Genomic DNA, 16,176 nt, shown 5'->3' on the forward strand with positions numbered 1-16,176 from the left:
TTCAGAAAGGCAAACGGAGAGACAGGATTGTCAGCCAGCTCCTTTCATGCCATTAATTATTCCAGAATAAGAAAGTATCTATTTTCCCTATAGTAAGGCTTAACTTCCCTTCAGCAGACATTATCTCCCAGGCTCCCTGGCAGCCCGGGATGCAGTAATACGGTGCAGTCTGGATGTTGTTATGTATTTATTAAGTTGTATCAGGGCCCATTTAGCAGCAGCTCTGCAGTTTATCACGTAAATATCGAATGCCAAATACAAAAGAGAAGAAAATAGCAACATAAAAAATTTATCTTTGGGGGGGAGGAGAGGGAGAAAGGGAGAGGGAATGGTGCTGATAATGTGATTGTGCCTTCAGCAATAGTGGTTAATATCCTTCTGCAGGGGCGCGGTGTAAAAATATTCCAGAGCTGGGGGAGGAGGAGGAGGAGAGGGGAGCCGAGCTGGTGTTTGTTTGTTTTAAAGTGTATTCTGGTTGCAGGCTGGGTCAGCGGGTGGCCAGACTGAGAAAATGAGTCCCCCGGGCTGTAATAATTGTAACTGTCAGGGAAAAAAAGTCAAGGTCTTAGATAGCAGTGGTCTGCTCTGACTTCTGACCATGGAGAAATATATATGAAAACTATCGCCTGGGGCACTCGGGGAAGAAACCAAGAGGTTTTAACTCGTGGTGGCTTGTGCTTATGAATTGGAAAACTCGTTTTGCACCTTGGTGGTTTGTATCTTTATGATTATTTTCATTTGCAGTATAAATGAAGCTCGAGGTGCTGCTCCTTTTTCTTGTGCCCGAATTTGTGATGCAGTGAACACCCACTGCCAGGCTGGCTTTATCACAGCACGAGGTTTATCTCTGATCTTTTAGCAGTGGTTATTCACAAGGAAAGGCAGAATCTCGTTATCTCTTGCAGTGCACTCACCATTTATCCGAGGGGTCCAGAGCTGCCTGCAATGGATTAATACAGAATTACACACAGGAAACTTCACTGGCTGCAACAAAAATGTTCCAGGTATAAAAGCAGTGCAAGAGAGATGTTGGAGAATTTAAACCACACAAGATTAAACCTTGCAAAGTGGAGGGGGAGGGGGGAAGAGCCCATAAACCTTGTTTCTTCTTCTTATTTTTTTATTATACAGCCAAGGACTAGTGGCTGACTGGTCGATGTGTATGAATCATCAATTTGCCCCTTTATTTAGGGCAGATTGGAAGCTCTAATGACAATTTGCTAAAAACCTGAGCCCAAAGAGTAACACTTGGCTGTCTGCTGCACAATATCAGGGGTGTGTTCCCTACTTCAGCTGGGAGGGAGGGAAAAATTCAGCCCAGACCCTTCTCTTCTCCTGGCAGGGTCATCTGAGCACAAAAGCAGCTGCAAAGCAATCCTGTGACACAGCACTGCAAGGTCTCAAGACCTTGGACTTGTTTGTATTTGCAAGGAGTGAGAACAAAATCATCTGAGCAGTGGCAAAATTCACTTGTGTCTGGTCACCTGTTCCCCCCATGTGTCCTTTTGTCTTTGGCTGAAGAAAACACTCTGGTGCCCAGAAGCTTCCTCATCAGAACCCACGTCCTTCTGCAAAATGTTCTGGCTTCAATTAAACATTATTTTTATCACTGTAAAATTCTTTCTTCAAACATCCCAGCTGCTCTGAGAGCTTCCTAATATTAATTAATCAGTAAATGTAATTCTTTTGAAAAAAATTAATAAGGGGAATTGGAAATAATATTTATATACCTGGTGAGACCCAAATAAACTACACAAACACGAAGCAGCAATTAATCCCAGTTTGAGGGTGACAGCAGCATGTAAGGTTTTGCTGGTAAACAGGGATAATTGTTGCTGGAATGTGATTTACTTGCTGAAAGTCACTGCAACAGTGAAGTGGATAACTTTTATGGGCCCCAGCTGTACTTTACTCACCTTCCTTATGGTCTGCCTGGGTCTTGTGAAGACAGTAGAGCACATGTAATGGAGAAAGAGAGGGCAGTAACAGCAGCAGTGAGGGACAAGTGCTGTGGAGCAAAGAGGCACATGTGAGAAAAAACACCACTGGTACTGGTGTTCCATCCTTACACAGAGAGCTCCCCTGCTTTGGCTCCCAGTAGTCCCAAATTGCAGTAATTCACATTTCAGTGCTCATTGCTCTTTGTAGAGAGGCAGCAGAAACAAGAGACAGAACTTGTGACAATGCTTTGGGACCCTCTCTGAGGCTGCTCTGCCTCTGGAGCCAGGCAGTGCTGAGAGGAGCAGAGACTCAAAACCCAAAGAGAAACACCAGCTCCTCTGGCCTGAGGAGAACAGCAGAGCCCAGGAACTTCCCCTCTCACCCTGCACTAAACCTGGCCAGTTCTGCTGGGAAAAGGACGTGGCATCCAGTCTCATTCCAGAGACTGCAGGCACAGAAAACCTACCCTTTCTGTTTGTTAGTTGTTCCAGCAGCTGAGGATGGCCAGTGAGAACAATTTAAATTTGAACAATTTGAATTTGCCTTCTCACCCATGATGTTTCTGTTCTGCTCCTGTCAGGACTTCTGCAGGGCTTTGTCTTCTCCACTTGTGAAGGTGCTGACCCATGGTATCAGTATTGCCCCCAGATCATGGTTTTAGCATTAAATATTGCTTCACACGGGCCCACCCCAAAGTCCTGGAATGAGGAACGTGGTCACTGGGCAAGCAAACCTAAATCTTCCTGCTCTGACAGCAGGGTAGGAAGCCAGGGTGGAGATCTCAGCTCTAAGGGACTTCCATGGTTTTGAATCTCTCTGAGCCTTCGTTTAGTGGCAAGCTCAGCCTGGAGCCAGGCCCAGGAACCCCCAGGGCTCCTCTCCTCCAGCTTTTCAGAAATGCCACCTGGCTGCAGGAAGGAGGCAAAGGTGCAGCTGTCTCTGCCCAGCACAGGGGTCACAGCAGCTACCTGGGGCTCACTAATGCAGCCTCTGCCCAGAAGAGCAAACAGCCTTGCCCGAAATTTGCTGTTTTAAGGTGAAGGTGGAACAGGCGAAGATCTCAATGTCACTCCAGAGCTGGGAGGGAGGGCTGCGAGGAGGAGGAAGGCAGAAACCTTCACAACTAATGTCAATTTTCTGCATCAAATATTTTGATAATTAAACAAAGCTGATCAAGAGAGGAAAACAGCAGGTCTCCAGAGCTCCGGAAGCAGAGGCCCATTAAATAGAAGAGTCAGAAAGTGCCAGAGGCGGCAGCCTCAGATTAATGGCACTCCAGTAATAGATTTTCCCAGGCACAGTCACACAGGAGACAACTACTGTGTAGCCAGAGCAGCGATGAGGCCGTTAAAGCAACAGTAACATTAAATCACCTGGTTCCAGGGGGCGAGGGGATGGATGTGGGAGAGCATCGGCTGCGGCGCCGCCGAGGGCAGAGAGCTGGGTCTGCTCCCGGGCACAGGGGCTGCATCCCGGCACTCACTCACGGCAGGGCAGGCTGGCAGCTCGGATGGAGGGAGAATGTAAAAACAGATAAGCAGCAGTTCCAGAAGGAGCACAAATATCTCTCCCTGAAACGGAGAAATGGGCATTAAACACCTCAGCGTTCGGGTTTGCCGGGACCGACCGCAATTATCGAGTACAGATTTTGTCTCTGGTGTTTGTCCCCTGACTTTCAGGGTGTTAAAAGACCATTTTGCTTTTTTTCAGATGCAGCTGAAGTTGAGGGAGGGAATGGGAGGGATGGCAGCAGGGTGGGAAAGCAGCCCTGTGATCTTATTCAAGCCAGTTTTATCTCAGCGGTGCTCGAACTGATCTTCCTTGAAATGTCCATCCTGTCTAAAGCATTTCTATCCATTCTATAATACAATAATAACAGAAACAAGGGTTTCTTCCAAGCCTGGCTGGCATGGATTAGAGTCCACCACGAGAGTACCTCGCTCCCAGCTGGGATGGATGGAAACCAGATGAAGTGGCTGAAAATCGGAAACAACTTTGAGACGTACTTGAATCCTGATACCATCACATCACAGGGATGGGTTAAATTTATGATCTTATCTAGGATTTTTGTTTGTAATCAATCCCAGACCTACTGGCTATCACTCACTATAAGCTTATGATTTCCTGGTGCTAACAAGGAAAAGTTGGGACATCAAACCATGAGGGAGTGAAGCCAAGCTCTGATACAGCAGATAGGATCAGAACTGGAATGCAGCAACAACAAAAAAAACCCAGAAAACAAAACCCACACTATAAAAGTGCCAGCCTCCTGCAGCCTCTGCATTTCAGCCTTTGTCTCTTTTGGCCTGTGCTCCACATAGAAAGTGTGGGGTGTGCAGAAACCTCGGGTCCCAGGCAGAAAGGTTTGGGGATAAATGCTACCAGAGCAGAAATTAAAAAGGGATACCCTGAGACCAAAGCACAGTTTCAGTGCAAAGTATAGTTGCCATCCTTAACTGCGTATAGGCAGAGGGAAATGCAGTAAAATGCACTGATTTCCTAAGTCTTCTCTGACTGAATATGCATTAGGAAATTACAGGTATTTGTGCATATTTCTCTGCATCTTCTTCCATTTCAATTCAAACAGAGGCCTGCTTGGAGAAAATAGTAGGTCCAGTCTAAGTCAGGGAGAAGAACTGCTCTTCCCTGATTTCTGCCTGTTTTCCAGGTTAATCAGTGTTGAACAAGGTACTACAAAGGATTTGGCCTCCTGTGTATTTACCCACAGCACAGCAAACTTTGGGGGCTTCAGCTGTGACAAAGACACTGGAATTTGGACACTTCAGTCTAATTCTGTAACCAGACCTGGCTGGAATAGGAGCACAAAGCTGGTGCCATGGCAGGGCACAGGGAGCACAGACCCAGGTGCATGTGCAGTGTTCAACTGCTTGGTTCCCTTTCTCAGACTTCCAGATCCATCAACAGCCCTTTCCGTGCCTTTTCCTGGGGATCCTGCCATCAGTGGCCCACTGTGGAACTCCATTTATCTGTGCTGGGTTGAACAGGGACAGATTTAAAGGTACAACAGTTGTCTTCTATGAGATGCAGCAGATCTCTCCCTCACAGGTGACTTCCAGGTGCAAATCAGCACCTTGGAGTTTGGGAGGCACTGGGGACACCCCTGCTCTGCATTCTGAACAGCCCTTCACCCAGTGAAGGAGCTCCCAAATCCACACTGAGTTGCTTTCTTCCCAACTTTGCATGGATTAGCTGAGACTAAGAGTGTGACAAATCTGTTAATGTTCCAACAGGCCAGCCCTAATTTCGTACATACCCTTCAGTCATTTTCCAGATGGAAATAGAAACTTTTCCCCCCCCCCTCCCACAAACAGGCTGTTAATATTTTCAATATAGGCATGAAAAGATTGTTCAAAGTGAATAAGTTTCAACAGGAGGCATTCAGAGTGTTTCAAAAATTAAAATCCCTGAGCAGAACCTATGGGTTTTGTAGGAAAACAAGGTAACTGTGGTGTAAGTGGAATAGATAAGCATAGAGGAGAGATTTAGCAGCTTGCCTAGGATCACTGCAGCTGGAATTCAACCTCTGAATCCCAAGCTCCAAACACAATCCAAAGGGTCTTTCTCATAACTAGTAAAGCATATTCAGACCTACATTTGGTTCAGGAGCTCATAGTCAGCCCTATCCAAGCTGCAGGATAATTAATCCCCCAAAGCAACCAGAACTGGACCAGGGAAATAGGCAGGGCCAGGGGCTTTACTGGGGATAACTCAGTAAATTTACAGTAACTCCTGTAAATCAGGAGGGGCTCAGCTGAAGTCACTGGTGTTGGTCTCCTCTGGAAGGAATGGGTCAGAACCTGGTCCCCGCGTTTCACACAGTTCTGAGAATCAACATCTGTAACTGTATCAGTAGCCTGGAATTTCCCCTAATTGGCACCAAATGTTCACCAGCTCATTACCTGGGCAAGGCCAACAACAGGGGAGAGATGGCAGAGGCTGAATGGAAAGCACAAGGAGAAACATGAAGAGCAAACGAGTTCCACACACAGATAGGAACTGGGCTGTAACAGGCATTAAATAATAGCCATAAACTTTTCTTCAAGTACAAAAATTACAGTATTATTTCTTCCCAACTGATGCTCACAGTAAAGGTGTGTGATGTTTTTCACTCTTGGTGATGTAAAAATGGCTTCTAAAATTAGCATGTAGCAGTATTTGTGTTGTGTGAATATCCTGCAAATTTGTGCTGGTGTGTATTGGTGGCACAGATTTATGTGTCCTTAGAATCTCTTGAACCTACTTGACTGCAGTGGCTTAAGGACCTGCTGGAGGAATATTGTGTAATCCCTGAGTCTGGGAACTCCCCAGTACAGGGGCACACTTTGGGACTGATGCCTCTTGTGCCACCTAAAAAGAGATATAGGTTGGGGTCTCTGAAGGCAGAAAGACACCCATCATTTGCTGAAATCACAGTGTCAGGAAACCAAGTTCCTTGTTAATCTTCAGAGAAGAAAGTGCTTGAGGATTCTGAGATTTATTCAAGCAAACAAACCTAATAAATCCAGTTAAAGTGTTACTAAGGGGTTTGCTGCTCTACTTGAGATTTGTACCCTCAAGTTCTAATGCAGACTGAGGGAAGGAAGTGCCATTAACTAATGCAGAAAATAAATCCTACTTTATTCCCAACAAATGGAGCTTCTTGACACTCCCAGCAACAACAAACCATCAGTTTGAATGATGCCACAACAACAAGGCCAACACAGAGACACTGGATTTGATGATCCTTGGGAATCCAGCTCAGGATATTCAGGATATTCCACGTCACCTTCTACTCACAAAATGCCTTGGATTAGGCTCATTATTAGAAGCAGCAATTAAATGGTAATAACTGCCTGTACACATCCTCCTTTTGGAATTAACCCAGAGGCTTTGGAAAAGCACATCCTGAGATTAATTACACGTGTCATTAATGTGCAACTGGCACAGGCTGCCCAGGGAAGCTGTGGCTGCTCCACCCCTGGAAGTGTCCAAGGCCAGGCTGGACAGGGTTTGGAGCAACCTGGAATGGTGGAAGGTGACCCTGCCCATGGCAGGGGGGGTGGAACTGGATGGGCTTTAAGGTCCCTGCCACCCCAAACCAGTCAGTGATTCTGTGACCCAGACATTAGTGCCTCTATCCCTTTTGGGAATTTGACCCCAGGTGGGCTCAGGCCAGTCTTGTGCCGTGGTCACTGCTCAGCTTTGTCCACAGGCTCTGGATGTGCCCCCCAGACCTGCCCCACAGCTCCTCTGGGCAACCTGTGCCAGGTCCTCACCACCCTCACAAGGAAGAATTTCTTCCTTATACCCAAATGTCCCCTCTTTCAGTTGGGACCCATCACTCTCTGTCCTGTCACTCCAGTTCCTGATGAGCAGCCCCTCTCTGGCTTCCTCCAGATCCTGGCAGGTGCTGGGATTTCTCCACACAACCTTCCCTTCCCCACAAAACAAAAAAAGCCATTCAGGCACAGGGTGTCACCTGGATTACATCTTTCCCCAGTTTCAGCAGCGTGTCAGAAACTCATTTCTTGAGGAAATTCTTAGTCCACAACACACCCTGAGCCTGGAAAGCTGCTGTGCTGAAGGATGGAGGTTCTCACCCCCTCGGGGAGCAGGGCACAGCCTGGGCACAGCCTGGGCACAGCTGGCCCCCTCCCTCCCCTCCTCTGTGCCCTGGCAGGAATTTGAGCTGCCACACAAAACCACAGGCTGCCTCTTCCCCTCTCCTACCCCTCTGAGCCTCTGTTTCCCCACGGATGGGAGGGATGGAAGGGACCTGTGGAAGGGATGGAAGGGACCTGCCATCCCCTCCCAGGGCAGCAGCTCCCACCTGAGTGACCCTATGGAGTCACCTCCCAGCTCTCAGGAAGGGAGCTGCTGGAGCTCCAGCTGCTGTGCTTATCCCTCAGGATCTGATGGCTGGAGCTGTGCCAGGGCAGGGTCAGGTTGAATCTCAGGAAAAGGTTCTTCCCCCAGAGGGTGGTTGGCACTGACCAGGCTCCCCAGGGCAGTGTCACGGCCCCAAGGCTGCCAGAGCTCAAGAAGCATTTAAACAACGCTCTGAGGGACAGGGTGGGATTGTTGGGGTGTCTGTGCAGGGCCAGGGGTTGGACTGGATGATCCTTAGGGATCCCTTCCAGCTCAGGATATTTCATGATCCCATATGCCCAGGCAGGAGCTGCCCCCATGGAGAATCACTCCTTGAAGGGAGGGAAATCCTCCAAGTGCATTTTGCCTTTGGAGATGGGCAGCTCTGCTTCGAGGGGAAAACTACTGTGTGAATTGGCCCTAAAATTTAATTTTCTCTTTAAAACAAATCCCCGCCTTGGCATTTGCAGCAGTGATTTACAACACGGAGTGACATTTCCAAAAAAAAAAAAAAAGATAATGTGAGTAATGAATTATTTGCTGATCCAAAGGAACAATTGGACATACCTACTTCTGGTGGATTTAATCCCTGCCGAGGTGTTGGCTGGCAAGCATGAAATAGCCCTTTCCAGGGCATTGTGGTGCATTTGTGCCGGGTACAGTTACAGGAGGCAGCTCTGGGACACATCCACGAGGCCCAGTGTGGTGCAGTGTAACACAGCCACAGTAACACGAGCTTTTAAATGCAACATGATGGCAAAAATCCATCTCAGATCCGATCTTCGCTTCGTTTCAGATGCCAACTGTCACAATTCACAGGGAGCCAAGTCCCTCTGCCCTTGCTACCAAAGCCAGTGGGATGTTCCCTCATCAGCGAGGAAGCATCGCTCAGACAGGGGGAAAACAACTGAATCAGCTGCATTTTTGAACACATCCTTTAAACTGGGACCCAAAGGGCTGGAGGTGCAGTGCAGTTCACCCAGGGTTCCACACTGCCCCATTCAAAGGGCACAGTATTCCTGACATCCATTTTCCTGGCCAGGAGTTTGCTCCTCTCACTGTGTTTTGCCCGCACAGAGGAGGCAGTTGGGATGCTCTGACCTTCCCTGATCCAGTGCTGCTCAACACGCTCAGAAGGGAAGATTTTATCCCCCCTGATAACGAGCAGCACACGATAACACATTTCTGCACTTTTTCATCGGCAGTGCCCTTGGTTTGGGTGGGAATGGTCAGAGCCAGCCCAGGCTGGGCTGGGGGAGCTGAGCTGCTCCTTTCTCCTGTCTCCCTGCATTTGTTGTTCCTCTGGTGAGGGATTTGAGCTCTGCACTCCTGCACCACCCTGCCAGGGTCGGACAGTAGACAGAAAAGTGTCCGTTTCAATTTTGATTCTGATCCTGGGATATTTCTAACTCTCTCCATATCCTTGATAGATAATGGTTTAATAAGCGATCTGTTTTTTATTTAAGGGGTCGGTAGTAAAACCCAGATCACGTTTCTCACTTGGTGGGTTAAAAAACCGCTTACGCTCATTTCTGCAATGTAAAACGACACTATATCAAATCAAACATTTCCAGATGTGGCCAGCTTGGGGATGGGAGGGCGAGGGGAGCGAGCGCTCACGGCCGAGCTTTCCCAGGTCTGTTTAACAGGATTGGAACCCCACCTGCTGGCAAAGAGTGTTATGGCGATGGCAAGACAAGAACCCGGACAGTTTTGCTTGACTAAAATCTGCGTGCCTGAAGCGATGTCCTAAATATTTAGTCTGATTTCCATGCAGGCTGAGCATCACTGAAGTTAATATGGGCGCCTCAGTGCTTGAAACTTATAAAAATCATATGGTTAAGGGTGCCCTAAATGTCAGTCGCACTGACAGACACGAGGAAAAGCACAAATGTCACTTAAGAGCTGATTTGTGTTTCCAGCACTTATGGGAGTTCAGAAAAATTCAGCTTTAGCAAAGTAATCTCGGTCTTAATTTGGATAATCTAGGTCAAATCAGCGTTAGACAGATCTATTTTAGTTAATGATCCCAAAAGTCTGAAGTTTTATGTTCTGGTAAGGCAGAAGGATGAAATCAGTGATATCCTTCTCTGTTATCCCTCTTATGGCAGATCAAAAATTAAGACAGTTAGAAATTAGACAGGATGGAAAGATCTCATTCTGAATGCCCATGCCTGAATTAGACAACTTTGAAAGGAAATCTTTATATATTTCACTCAGAATTCACTAAATACCAGCCCATCACTTCCTGAATTACAGCTTTCCATAAAAACAAAAATGAAGAAATCCATCTTGGAGACCATTTATGCCATCTTAGGTCTTGCTAAAATAGCCCAATTAGCAGTATAAAAATTTGCATTTTTAACACATTTCAAAGCCAGGTAAGTTTAAAAAACAGAAGAAAATCGCAGAAAGCAATTTTCTAGTCCTAGAAATCAATGTTTCAGCATTACCAAATGAGATACTTTTCACTTGCAGCCAGAACAGAGCTCATTCCAAAGCCAGAAAACCTGCACCTCGTGTTGCTCCATCACTGCTGGTTTATGAGCACCAGCCCTGAATGTCCCAGGTCTGATTTCAGCACAGAACAAAGTGTTGCAACGTGTTCTCTCAGGAGATCACGAGCACAGGCTGAGGAGAGAGCAAGAAGAGGGTGATACAGAAAAAAATCACCCATTTCCAAAGGGACTCACAGAAAAACCACTCTGGCTCTCCAGCAGCCACTGGGCACCATCAGACTATTCCACTTTTTTTGGGGGTGCAGCACAGTAAAAAGCTTCTAAGAGCTCCAGGCCCCTTTGGAGATGTGCCCTGCTATCCTTAAGTCTCTAAAGAAGGAGTTCCTGTAATGTTTGCCCCTAAATCCCCATTGCAAACACAAGAAGGTGTCCAGCTCTGGACAGGCCACAGACTGGGAGCAGCTCCCTGAGGGTTTGTTCTGTTACTCTTTCCCCTCATGGTGAAGGGAATCCAGGTCAAAAACTGCCCCTGGAACAACCCAGAAGAAAAAAGCCCTAATGAAGAAGAGAGATTGGGCTGTTTGTGGCATGAGCACCAGGTATGGCCAAATGTGAAGAAAAGGAAGTCTCTGTCCTGGGACAAAGCACTGAGATAGAAGAGAGGCTTCCAAAATGCCAATCAGAAAGTCCTGGAAGGATTTTCCTGGATGAACTAATGACAGAGGGACAAGTTCAAGCACCAGGTGAGTTGTTTGGATAAGGCTGAGGCAGAGACACACTCCCCCTCCATGGGAAAGGAAACAAGGCAAGCAAGCTCAGAGGGAAGGTGTCAGCTCTGGAGAGTTTCTGCTGCATGAGGAGAAAATAATTCTTCCAAAAATTGCATTTCCAGCACACTTGGACACTGGCATGAAATGGAAAACAGGGAATAGGTTATGCCTGGCCAGAAAGAAGACTCAGCAGGTACCATCTGCCATGGGGATGCTGTACCAGCCCTCCCTGCCCCTCCTGGCAGCCCAAGCAGCCGGACTGGGCTCACACAGAGGGGGTTCTGAGCAAAAAAGGAGTTTGCACCAGCACTGGGCCTGCTTGTCCTGCTGTCTGCTGTGATCAAAGCATGGTAACAGCTGCATGTCTCAGCTCACTGGCAATGAACCCTGCAGTGGATCTGCTGGGTCCTCACCCCACAGCTCCAGGGAAAGTGGATTTAAAGAGGAGAAAGGCAGCGAACACCCAAGCTGTGTTTAGCCACACTCTGCATCCTCCTAACCTGCAATCTCTTAAGTGCCACTTACTCAATTAATCCGAGCTCTTCTACTTTGAAAGCAAAGCTGTAACATATTTAAACAGCTCAGAAACCCTCCCCACCAAGCCCTGCTCCCTATCTGATCCACCAGCAGTGACTGTGCATTAACTAAAAGAGCCCATGGTTTGATTAACACTTCCACTGCCACTTTGCTGCTGCTGCTGCTCATTTCTGCTGAAATTCTGCTAAAGCTGAAGTTTCTCAGCTTTTTTTAGTAGGGTGGATCTCATCTCAGTGGGGACTGTCTTTTGGAGCAGCTCCTAGAACATCCTTGCAGCAGCTATAGTAACTATTTTTATAGGCAAGTTTTATTAGGAAAGTATTTTAAATGGCTTTTGAATGCAATTTAGCAGCTGGAAATAAGGCAGTGTGCCAGCATCATGTGAGCAGACAATCTGTGGAGCACCAACAAGTGCTACCAGAGATCCTCAGTGCTCTCCAGGTTGTGCATGAAAACCCAGGACAGAACCCACTGTTCAACGAGCCAGAAAATCACAAATGCCTGGAAGGCTGAGCTGTGCTCTTCCTGGGCCTCTCCTTAGAAAAGACCCTACTTTCAGAGACCTGAAGGACATATTTGGAGCTAAAATAGGTCTGGAAAAGGTGGTTTTATTACACAGTGGATGTCAGCTCACCATAAATACGTGTAAGGACATGAGCAGTACCCCTGGCACTCCTGGGTCCACTGGTGAGAGTGGGAAAGGAGTGTGAGTTCAGTGCTGAAGGGCTTGGTCCTGGACAAATGATCCAGGGTATAAAATTAAGTGGCCCAAGCACACATGTCCTGACACATTCATCTGCTGCCCCACAAAGCAGGAAAAGCTCTGGATTTGGGAAGTGCTGAGCAGACACGAGGCCCTGTGGCTCAGCCAGACCCTGGTGCGTGGCCCGGGCCAGGAACCAGATTGGCATCACTGGGAGCAATCAGATGACTGAGGAAGTGAAAACAAAGCTGGAAATAGCTGAAGAGCCAGTTCTAATCTCAAGCCATGCTGGCACAGTCGTGTGTGGAGTTACTGTGGTTTCAGCTCATGCAAATAAGAGTGGAAACTGGCCTCCAGTACGAGAACACACTGAGGGAAAAGGCAGCTTTGCTTTTAGACATGACTCCAGTTGTTCAGTCTGAGAGTCAATTAAGTTTTGCTTTCTCGACATCTCCTTCCCAATAAAGGCTCAGTTTGTGTGCTAGGCATTTTTTTTTTAAATAAAATAAAACAAAATCATACATTTGGCAGGACCTGCACATTCCTGCTACTAAATTGTTCTGTACTTTATGCAAAATTTCAGGGTATTAAAGAGAAGGGGAGTAGCCCCTTTGACCAGTGTCCAACTGCTTAGAACTGTTAAAGGGGAGGGTTTGCCTGTGTGTACATGTGGGATGGAACACAGCCATCCAACCACAAAATGTTCCCAAAGCAAACATCCAAAACCTGGCTGCTGGCAAGGGACACCAACAGCCTCTGCTGAAACCAGTCATTCACACAATGCCAAACCAACAGATCCCCACTGGTGACAAGCAGGTTATTTTCTTCCCTCCTGGGAAAGGGCCATTGCAAGGGACAGGAAACAGGGACTGGTGAAGCAGAGTGTGGGCTCAGGGGCTTCATCTGAAGGGAGAAGGAAGGTGGGTTACTGCAGATGTGCAGAAAAGGGACCATGAGCACAGTAAAGGTCACACCTGTAGGGACCACCTGAACCAGAGGGTACAGATCCTGCTCAGTCAAGACTGGCTAAGCAAGAGAATCATTGGTTTGGGTTGGAAGGGACCTTAAAGCTCATCCGGTCCCACCCCCTGCCATGGGCAGGGACACCTCCCACCAGCCCAGGTTGCTCCAAGCCCCATCCAAACTGGCCTTGGACACTTCCAGGGATGAGGCAGCCACAGCTTCTCTGGGCAACCTGTGCCAGGGCCTCACCACGCTCAAAGGGAAGGATTTCTTTTGTATATCCAACCCAAATTTCCCCTCTTTTAGTCTGAACCACTCCCCCTTGTCCTGTCACTCCAGTTCCTGATGAACAGCCCCTCTCCAGCTTCCCTGGAGGCCCCTTCAGACACTGGAAGGTTCTGTGAGGTCTCTGCACTCCCTTCTCCTCTCCAGGCTGAAAAGCCCCAACTTTCCCATGCTGGGCAGAGAAACAGAGCAACAGAGGTAAAGGCAAACAGAGAGAAGGGAACTCAGGCAGGACAGAGCACTCCAGAGGTTTGTCAGAGGGGAAGGTGAGATCAGGAGATGACAGAGCCCTATGTTTTTGTGACAGCCCCTGTCTGTCCAGCCCTGGACTGTATCACTGCAGTTCTGTGCTTATTCAGACAAATGAAAATCCATACTCGAGGCTGGCACACAATGGAAAGAACAGAACAATGTGCTGATCTCACAGCAAAAAGTTACATCCCTGCAAAACATGCAAGTAGCAGCTCAGGACACGGCTGGGAAGGACCCTTCCTGAGGAGAACAAGGTTTAAGGTGGCTTCTAGAGAGTCCACTTTGTTTCAGGCAGTGCTGAGAGATCAAAACCTTCTCCAGCCCTGCATCAGCCCCCTTGCAGTGGCAGCTCTCCCCTGTTTCACAAAACAAGGTCGTGGCCACGTCCTTCCCCTGGAAGCCACAGTCCCACTGCAGCCTCCTTTCCCCCCTTGCCCTGCTGCTCTCCCACCCGAGGGCTGTGCCACTGCCAACCAACCAACAAATAACCCATTTCACCACCATGTTTCCCTTCCTCCCTCGTGTTAACACCTCCCCACCAGCTGAGTGATCCCTGCACGCCCCAAACTCCTGTTATTGTTCTGCCTCTGCTTTGACACCTTGTTGGAGGAGCTGTGTTGATGGGTTGCAGGTGCCCCTGGCTATGGAACCAGCCAACAACCCACTCACAAATTTGCTCCACTTGTTAATATTAAAATCATATGGCCAATGCCTCCCTAAATTGGTTCAGGCTTGAGGTACTGCTGCTTCACAGTAGGAAGGGTGTTACAACAAGGCTTTCTGCAGGCCCTGCTATTTATGGTAAACACTCCACACTGTTGAAATAACATAAAATTTTGAGATAAACCCATTCTAGCAAAGGAAACGTTAAAGTGCCACCGACTCTGCTTTACAGCTCCTCACCAAGTTGTGCTGCAGCTGCCTCAGAGGGTCCCTGATTTAACACAGGGCTGAGCTCCACACGTGCTGTGCTTGTGAGTACGGAGAACACGAGGAAATTCCTGTATTTTCTGGCTTTGTCTGGTTACAGGGTTGTCCAGACAGTGTCAGACAGGGCTCTGTCCCTGATGTTTGTGGCACTGTGAACTCTGTGGGTCTGAGACTGCAGAGAGTGGTGGTCATTTTGTAAGGTAAAGATCACTGTAGGTTCTGAAGATTCTCTGCTTACTAAGCCTGAGAGGTCAGATGAGAATATCTGCTGGTGCTCCTTCATTTATTAAGCAGAAGAGAGAGGAAAAACTCTATTTAAACTCTAAGCTTGGGCTGATTTTTCATATGGATTGACTAAAGAAAGGGTGAAGCTGGTTTTCGCTTTCCCACGCAACTTATTTCATTCAGAATTTGATTACAGGTGCTAATATCATCCCTCAGGAGTTCATCCACCATCAGAATAAAATCAAAGACAACATATTATCCCAAATATTCCTGATGTGCATGTACCCCTTACACACCTCATTGTCTGCAAAATATTTCAAGAGATAAGCACCAAGCTGGGCTTTGTTCCCCTGCAGTGACACAGAGGGCTGGAGTTGTTGCAGAGACTCACTTGCCAGAGACCCAGGCAGGAAACATGGTCCCTGCATGGAGCCAGAGCATCCAGCCAGACCTGAGGAATTTGCCCGTCTTCTGCCAACTCCTCACATGGAACAGAAACACAAAGTAGCCTGAAACATGTCCTCGGTGATGGCACAGCCCTAGCAAGGAGCCCTTGCCAGCCAAGGCTGTTTCCTTCCTTTAAAAAGTGATCACCCTGGTTTTTTATCATTGAAATATTTTTCTTTGCCATACAGACTGATCTGCAGGTTCTTGACCATCCCAGTTGTGCTCAGGTGGTGGGTGAAGCAAATAAAAACAGTGGAATTACCCCTGTTTTCAGACACCAGCAATCCCAAGGAGCCAGGTCCAGGCAAATAACCTGTGCAAAAGTGCTCAGCTGGCCAGAGAACACCACATCCGACCTGCCATGACTCCTGGAAATCCACCTGGAGTCATTTTATGGTTGTGAGTGTCAGTGACAGACATCAAAGTCTACAAGTTTCCTGGAAATCCTATTTATGTCTCAAAATCAAGAAAAGCTAGGAAGGAGTGTGTGATTCTGCAACCAACAGTTACTTTTAGAAGTTTACATGCCACCTTTTTATGTTTACTAAAATAATTCCAAGGATTGAGTGGCACTGCCTGTTCCAGGATATTCTGTTAATACTTCACAGAAAAACCTGTGGCTTCCCTCCACAGGTACAGTCTGCAAAGACTGAGATTCCTTCTTTTATCTGTTCAATTTGGGAGCACATGCATTCCAGAGTTCTGAATTTACTCTTGCTATAACCAGAGCTGGGGGTCTCATTTAAGCTGAATTCAGACCTGGATTCAGATAATTACTTGAACTTCACATGCCAGA

At 47.5% G+C, this 16,176-nt stretch overlaps 1 long non-coding RNA gene across 1 annotated transcript; it reads right to left on the bottom strand.

Moving 5' to 3' along the window:
• Positions 1-914: 914 nt before the first annotated feature.
• Positions 915-3,399, bottom strand: LOC113954219. The gene is made up of 3 exons (XR_003530143.1): positions 3,315-3,399; positions 1,917-2,008; positions 915-940 (listed from the first exon to the last, which is right to left on the bottom strand). It is a non-coding gene; the product is annotated as an uncharacterized LOC113954219 (long non-coding RNA).
• Positions 3,400-16,176: the final 12,777 nt, after the last annotated feature.

The sequence above is a fragment of the Corapipo altera genome, unplaced genomic scaffold, assembly GCF_003945725.1.
Source record: "Corapipo altera isolate COAL_440 unplaced genomic scaffold, ASM394572v1 301, whole genome shotgun sequence".
NCBI classification, from domain to species: Eukaryota; Metazoa; Chordata; class Aves; order Passeriformes; family Pipridae; genus Corapipo; species Corapipo altera.